Source organism: Olea europaea, chromosome 19 (genome assembly GCF_002742605.1).
Source record: "Olea europaea var. sylvestris chromosome 19, O_europaea_v1, whole genome shotgun sequence".
Lineage (NCBI taxonomy): Eukaryota > Viridiplantae > Streptophyta > Magnoliopsida > Lamiales > Oleaceae > Olea > Olea europaea.
This window is the reverse complement of record NC_036255.1, coordinates 6,487,603-6,496,563: the sequence shown is the minus strand read 5'-3', so window position 1 is coordinate 6,496,563 and position 8,961 is coordinate 6,487,603.

Here is an 8,961-nt window from a genome sequence, read left to right as displayed (position 1 = left end):
GTATTTGTTTTGATGTAAGATTATTAATTTAGTTATTTCTTGATTGATTTTGCATACCCATTACATTATTTAGTTAATTGACTACCAATTGAATAATTAGTTACTTGTTGTAGTGTTGGAGACTAGCAATAAGTTTAGAACGCAACAAAATCAACATATGTAGATAGAATTAGGAATAATCTGTATCATATATGCAATAACATGGATAACTTGTAATTTAACGCATTTTGGTCATATGAGTTCGGACTAGAGATAGGATCGGTCGTGATAAAAATAGACTTAATTTGTCTCGAAAAAGAGAGTTAAATACACTAGTGTTATCAATTGTTATGAAAACATGAAGTTGACTAGATTACGAATCAAGAGTTAAAATAAATGGCAATAGAAGGATTCACAATTACAGTACAAACACTCACATATTTGATAAAATAATTTTTATTGCTTCCTTAGTTTAGAATTAGTTTAAATAAAAACAAAATCATATCTTTTGTGTCCCGAATATCGAATTTAGTAGTAACTAGTATAGACTTAATTTGTCTCGAAAAAGAGAGTTAAATACACTAGTGTTATCAATTGTTATGAAAACATGAAGTTGACTAGATTACGAATCAAGAGTTAAAATAAATGGCAATAGAAGGATTCACAATTACAGTACAAACACTCACATATTTGATAAAATAATTTTTATTGCTTCCTTAGTTTAGAATTAGTTTAAATAAAAACAAAATCATATCTTTTGTGTCCCGAATATCGAATTTAGTAGTAACTAGTGAACTAGAATTAAATCTTATTCCTCGTGAGATGATCACTCACAACTCACTTTATTATTATTTGTCAACGATCCCGTACGCTTGTGGATTTTACACGAACATAAAGCATCCAATATGGCTAAGACAGTCAAAGCGAAGGACAATGCGAAATCTAATGACCCTTGTTTTCATTATAAAATGAAAGGTCGTTGGAAGAAATATAGCCAGGCTTATTTCTACTTTATGAGCTTCTTAGACATTTGATATAGATGTGGATCTCATATTTATGTAAATATGGAGAAAGCAAATAGAAATAGACCACTGCAGAAGGAAGATGTTGACCTGTGGAAGATGAGCAAAGGTTGTTACATTGCCTGTAGGAGCATACTTCTTGCCATTGCCTTTAGGCTTATTATTGAAAATAGAGAAATGTTACTTTGTACCCACTATAACTGGAACATTAAATAAATTTCATGTGTTGGACATGAATTATTTTAATATTAAGGACAATTGTTGTTCCTTTTGTTTTGAGAAGACCTTAATGGTTATGTTAAGCTACAAAATGACATTTATACTAAGCATTTTATAATGGGTATAGAAGTTGAGATTCATAAAAGACAACACCTGGATTTGGTATTGTAGATTTGGTCATATAGATGAAAATGTAATTCCAAAATTACATAGAGATGTATATTTGTGGTCAATTGACTTTGAATCATTTGAGAAGTGCAAATCATGCTTATCTGGTACAATGACCAAATCTCTTTTTACTTGAAAATGAGAAAGGTCTGCATAATTATTGGCATAATACATAGTGATGTACATGGACACATGTCAATTAATGTCAGACGAGGTTTCTCTTATTTCATCAAAATTACTAATAACTATTTCAGAAATGATCATGTATACTTGATGAAATTCAAGCATGAAGCTCTTAAAAGGTTCGAGGGATTCATGCTAGAAGTAAAGAAACAAATAAGTAAAGATATCTTCACACTAAGATCCAATCAAGGTGGGAATATCTTAAAGATGAAATTTTCTTGCAATGGACTCCTCCACATACACTACAATATAATAGTATATCTGAAAGGAGGAATCGTAAACTATTAGATATTATGTGATTAATAACAAGCCATGCTAACCTCCTAAAATTGTTTTGGACTCATGTACTGATTGCAATGTACTAAATATTAAATCATATCCCATCTAAGTCAGTTAACAAAACTCCATACGAGTTATGGAAAGGCAGTAGTCCCAATTTAACTTATATGAAAGTTTGGGACTGTGACGCTTATTTGAAGCACACTAAATCGGATAAGTTTGAGGTTATATTCGATAAGTACATATATGTGGGATATCCAAAATAAATATTTGGATGTCAATTCTATTAATTCATTGAAAATAAAGTCTTTGTCTTACGATATATCATCTTCTTGGAAAAAAATGTTTACTCTAGGAGAGGACAATAGGAGCAAAATAGAACTTGAAAGAGTTCAAGAGTGCATAGAAATAATTAACCACGTAGATGAATATGAGTTTGATTCCACATCTGATGAGGGACATACTCTTGATCAGGAAGTAGAGACTTCTGAGGACATGATAACTCCATTTAAATCTAGCAGGATCATTCGACCATCAAGAAGGTACGAATCCATGATTACAAATAAAGTATTATTAATTGATGATGATGAACCTTTTAATTACGCAGAAGCAAAGTCAAGTGTTGACTTAAATAACTGGCAAAAAGGCATGGAATCCGAAATGAACTCAATGTAAGTAAACAAGATTTGAACCTTGGTCGACCTTCCTGATGGGATAAAACTCATATGTTGTAAATAGTTTACAAGAAAAAGGTCGACATGGATGGGAATATCCGTACATACAAAGCAAGACTAGTAGTAAAAGTTAGAAACAAAGACAAAGTGTTGACTTTAATGAAACTGTTTGGCCTGTAGAATTATTGAAATACACTTGAATTTTGCTTGCAATTACTGCGTACCATAATCATGAGATATGACAAAAGGATGTCAAAATTGTAATCCTTGACAGGAACTTGAAAGAGGAAATATACACGACACAACTCGAAGGTTTTGAATCCAAAGAAGCCAACAAGGTATGTAAGCTTGATCGATCCATTTATGGGATAAAGTAAGCCTTCAGGAACTAGAATCTTCGTTTTGATGAGACAATCAAAAGGTTTGATTTTATAAAAAAATAAAAACAAATCGTGTGTTTACAAGAAGATATTTGAGCATTGTTGCATTCCTGATTTTATATGTAAGACATATTATTAATAGGAAATGACGTCCCTACATTTCAATCATTGAAATTGTGGTTGTTAAAAGATTTCTTTATAAAATGGCATAAGCAGCATGTTCTATTGAGATAGATCTGAAAGATTGATCAACTCATCACAATCAACATATAATAAAATCTTCTCATTTTATATGGAAAAATTGGTTTTCTCTTAAGCAATGTGTTGGAAAGGTTCCAAACATAAAATAATCGTCGATTCAATAGCAGAAATCTAATATATGATTGTTTCAGAAGTAGCAAAAATTTGCAGTGTGGATCAAAATGTTCATTAATGAACTTGGAGCAGTTCTTAACATTGTTAAGCACATGCCATTATATTGTGATAACAATATAACCATCGCGTAAGCGAATGAATTAAGGTCTCATCAATGATCTAAATATTTATTAAGATAATGTCATCTCATCAGAGAGATAATACAAAGAAATGACGTAAAGAAAGGAGCAAATTTTCACAATTGATAATATTACAGATCCACTGACAAAGAGTTATCGCAGTATAAGTATAATCGTCATGTAAACTCTTATGATATTAGATACATAAGTGATTGGATCTAGTACAATTAGAAGTTTGTACGTGTTATGCCCTAGATTCAATCAACTTCGGATATGAACACTTTTAATAAATAATTGATACAGTTTTATAGTAGATCTATTATTTAATTAATATTCAATTAATTAAATAATAGAATCCTTAGATTCAAATATTGGTAATTTTTTAATTACAAAGAGTTGTGATTGTGATATGCAAATTACATATAATTGAATCTTAAGTCATCCATGGTAGTAAATATTAACAAGATACGAATATCCTTATTATGGATAGACCATCGCGTGTGGCATTTCTTATTTGTGAAGTAAGTAGCTGGTCTCATATGTTAAAGTGTGGTGATACTTAAATGAACACGTGATGTTTTGTCATAGAACAAAACATTGGAGACCCGGTGGAAGATTTTCACATGGACAACTATATGAGTATCAGTTGTCAATCTCTAACGTCCAGTAGTGAAATTGGTCATTTGACTTGAGATCATCATAGTACCTTATATGAGGGCAGTCATAATTTGGTGATGTTGGATATTGCTCTGCCAAGGGCCGCTAATATGACATCGTTCGGGTATGTCAAGAATCGTATGAAGGTTGTGAAAGATCAATAGAGGATTTGTCACTATTAGATAGAAAGATATTACTCTTATGATATGCATTTCTTCCAGTTAAGTTGATAATGAAATCCTTGGCCAATGTGTACTCATAAGTCGAAAAGGAGTTTTCGACTTATATTGACTTAATAGTAGAATGAAAGATATGATTGATTATCAGGATTGACACACTTCCATATCTCGTAGTTGATCAGATCATATTGACAAAGAGATTATAGTTTTACAGTAAATGTAGAAACCCCAATTAATTCTAGACATTTTAGTGGCACTAAGACATGAATATTGGATGACTAAAGTATACTTCAGATTTTTAGTCTCATTTGATACCCATTTTCGACCTAGGAAACATTCAATTTGGAAAATGATATCTAAATAAAAGTTGTAGCTCTCTGAGTTAGCTTTCCAACGCACTTTGAATTACCTCAATCGGATATCGAGAGTAGAAGTTATGATAGAAACACTAAAAGTTGTATAGTGTCAACCGGACTACAACCGAAACTGCCTGAAATAAAAATTCTCATTTTTCTCTAGAATTTAAATAGTTATTTTCATCAATTATTTTCTCAAAGGGCCACCCACGTTTTTGTCAATAAAAACCCCACTAAATTGAAACATTTAACCTCAAACTTAAATAACACCCATGTTTTCTCTCTTAAATGAAATTTGACCCTTCATTTGCTTTAAGTTATGGGATATTTACCTATAAATAGAGACCTCATTTCACTCATTTTTTCTCACACCAAAGCAAGAGCTTTTACATACTAAAGTAAGAATTTCCAAGAGAGAAAAAGAGAGGGAGGAAAACTATTTTTCCTAGAAGTTTAAGAAGTGTTTTCAAACATCAATTCTCAACGGTTTTCAAATATCCAAGGAGTGCATTTCTTTCAACGTCCAAATTTCATCGAAGTGTTCAATCCAAGTTTTCAAAGTTTCAAAAGCATCAATCAAGGTAGGTAGAGGTGCAATGTGTTTAATCGTGTTAAGTTATAAGTTTCGATTCATGTTAATATTTGTATGTCAAATGGTACTCTGGTACGGCATACCCCTCTATGTTGAAGAAATGTTCGTATGTCAAATGGTGCCATCGGGTATGGCATACCCCTTCTTGTCAAATGGTGCCTCCGGGTACGGCATGTATGAAAAGTTATAAAGTTAATGTTTTGAAATGTATAGCTTGATCACGAATGCACCTATGACACCTATTGAGTTTTTCAACTCACGGGTTTAATCCCATCTCTACAGATTGAAAGAATTCTACCTCGGGCATAGATGGAGGAGAAGATCTAATGCAACGAGCCCATGGAAATCCGGTGAATAAGTGATTTGGATTTATTTTTATGAAATATTTTCCAATGTTATTTCTTTAAAGTTTTGAATAACGCAAAATGCGAGAACAAGTTATGTTTTCTTCAAATAAATTACATTTTGTTGCTTTGAAAAATGATTCAGTGTTTTTATTTAAAGTATTTGAAGTATTGTTATTTAAATTATTATTCGAAGATGTAAGCTTCCGCTAAAATGTAAACACTTGTTACTAAACCACCGGTTAAGCTAAGTAAAGTAAGTAGCGTTCCGGTCCACTAGGGGTCGGGGCATTACACTAAACGATCAAGTTTGGTTTTGTCATACCACGTGACATTTCTCATCCATGTATTGTTCTGACATATTGCTGATGTCAATCTCAGACGACGAATTTGAATTGATGATAAATTAAAAGGAGTGTTTTAATTTATCAATTTTGATTATATCAAAATAATAATTCATGTCATTAGGCACCGTGATTGGGAATCTAATGGGTCATACAGAAATGGACAGCTAGAAGATTAAGATTTACCAATTAATTAATTTAATAAGTGTTGGATAAATTAATTAATTGAGTTGTTTATTAATAGGCCGAGTTAATTAATTGGATTATTTAATGGGAAAATTTCATAACTAAAAAATTAATTATGGCACATTTCAAAAACAAGAAAACAAATTTCAAATTTCTAAAATCAGATTTTTATTAAAAATTATTTATAATTTAATTAGTTAATTAATTATTTTATTAATTAAATATATTTAGGTCCCAGATCTATACAATTTGTTCACAAATTAACAATATAATTAGTTACTTATTATTTTTTGGTCACCAATCAAAAATTTTATGTCACAAATTTTTTTACGATCACATTTCAAAAATTTTGTAAGTCACAGTTTGTTTATTGGTCACAAATCCAAAAATAATTAGTCATGACTTATCATATTATTGGTCACAACTTATTTTTCGGTCGCAAATTAAAAATTTTATAGGTCACATATTATTTTTCGATCACGAATCAAAAATTTTATAGGTCAAAACTCAATAAATTATAAGTCACAAACATAAATTTTATAGGTCACATATTATTTTTTGATCACAAATCAAAAATTTTATAGGTCACAGATTAATTTTTCGATCACAACTCAATAAATTATAAGTCACAAACACAAATTTTATAGGTCACATATTATTTTTCGATCACGAATCAAAAATTTTATAGGTCACAAATTAATTTTTCGGTCACAACTCAATAAATTATAAGTCACAAACACAAATTTTATAGGTCACATATTATTTTTCGATCACGAATCAAAAATTTTATAGGTCACAAATTAATTTTTCGGTCACAACTCAATAAATTATAAGTCACAAACACAAATTTTATAGGTCACGAAATCAAAATTGTTATTGGTCACATTTAATTTGTCAGCCACAAATAAAAAATTTCTTAGGTCACAATTCATTGATTAGTCACAAAATCAAAATTTTAATTGGTCACAATTCATTTGTCAGTCACAAATTATATCAAAATAATTGATCAAAATTAATTTTATGGTCACAAATTAATAAATTATAAGTCACAAACCAATTTATTGGTCACAAATAACCAAATAATTGGTCACAAATACCCCGTCCCATCCCGTCGACCCCCAATCACCACCTGCCACGACCACTTTCATCTCACCGGTATGCAAAACCACTATCACAGCAACCACCCACACCACGTCAATGTAAAATCACCGTCACAGTAACCACACCATCACACACCAAACTCCAAAACCAATAACCTCCACTGTCGCCAGAAAACGACCACGATCGCAGCCACCAAACACACCAACAGTAGCACCGCACGTCACCAAAGTCACCACCACCACACCCTTACACCACCACGCACCACCACCGCTCCACAGCCCACGGTACAACACCAGCACAACCACATCACACGGCCCACGACACTACACAACCACATCACACGGAGCACCACATCGCAAGATTGTCTCTCACGTCCAGAAACACATCGTGACGGCGTTACTGCGATAGTCACTGATTCACAGGCTGCTTCGCGCGTTTGATGGAGGAGGTGGTGGTGGTGGTTCTGGCATGTAGATACGGGTAGATACAGTACATTTGAGGAGAGGAGAGGAGAGGAGAGGCAGGAGCGGGAGTGGCTTCGGTTGGCTTCGAGGAGAGGGAGGAGCACGAGGGCTTCACTCCGACGGCATCGAGTCACTCCGGCGTCGGCGTCGGCGACGCCTGCGCCGGCGCTCTCAGGTTGAGAGGTGAGGCAGCGAAGAGAATGTTGAGAGGTGAGGCGACGGACGGCGGACGGTCTTGTTCAAAGGTTGAGAGAGAGAGAGAAGGAGACGGCGATTTTTCGTAGAATGGAGAAATGTGGGAGAATTAGGGTTTGTGAGTAATAATATTTATTTTATAGAAATATTAGTTAAAATAAAATTTCTGATTTTTGAATTGTTAAACTTGCCATCTGATTTTAGAATGTTGGATTTTTAATGTATGGTTTTGTGTAATTTCCACTTAATTAATTCATGTACCAAATTTAATTATATGAGTTAATTAAATATTGGACTGAGATGGAAGATGGGACAAGTCTTTTTGAGCTCATAGAAATAAGCAGTTAGGGTTTAGAAATTATAGAGATTTTCATTATTATTTCTAGTACAAGAAAAGAAAACCCAGATTTTCTCACAATCTTATTCCCCGTGTGGAATTCCATTAGAGGCTGGACAATTGGACAGCCGCGGGTAACGGATCAGGATTATTGGAAAAAAGGAAAAGCAAAAAGTTTGCAGAATTATATAAATGTATAACTTTCTATCATAATTTCTATCTAAACACAAAGCAAATCTTTGGTAGGAATTGAAATCTGTTTTATTTTCCACATGTTTAAGCAAATTCACAACAATAACTGCCCCAAGTTTACTTGGAATAAGATTGCGTACTGTTGTATTCTGTAATATACATATGGCCGATAATTTCCTTGTTTATTTTTTATTCTTAGTTAATAGGCTGGTTAATCTCTTTAATTGCCATAATGTGTCCAAGCTTCCTACTTTGTGATGCTAAATGGAACTCTCTGTTAAATGCTTGCACTTTTGGTATTTAAGGTTTGGAAAATCACCTGCTAGTGTTTGATCTAAAACTTAGTGAATTTTAAAAATCTAAGATGCCCCTAAAAATTTATACATGAATTGTTCTTTTAATTGGACAGTTTGAAGACAGAAATCTTAGCACAAATAGTTAAACGTGTGATTTAAATGCTCCGACTACCTTGTCTCATTATGAGAAACCCAGTGAGTGGCATTATATATCAGAAGGCTCCCTCCCCATTTTTTCCAATTTTATCTTAGACCTTTTAAAAAATATATATACATATACATACATATATATATATATATATATATATATATATATATAT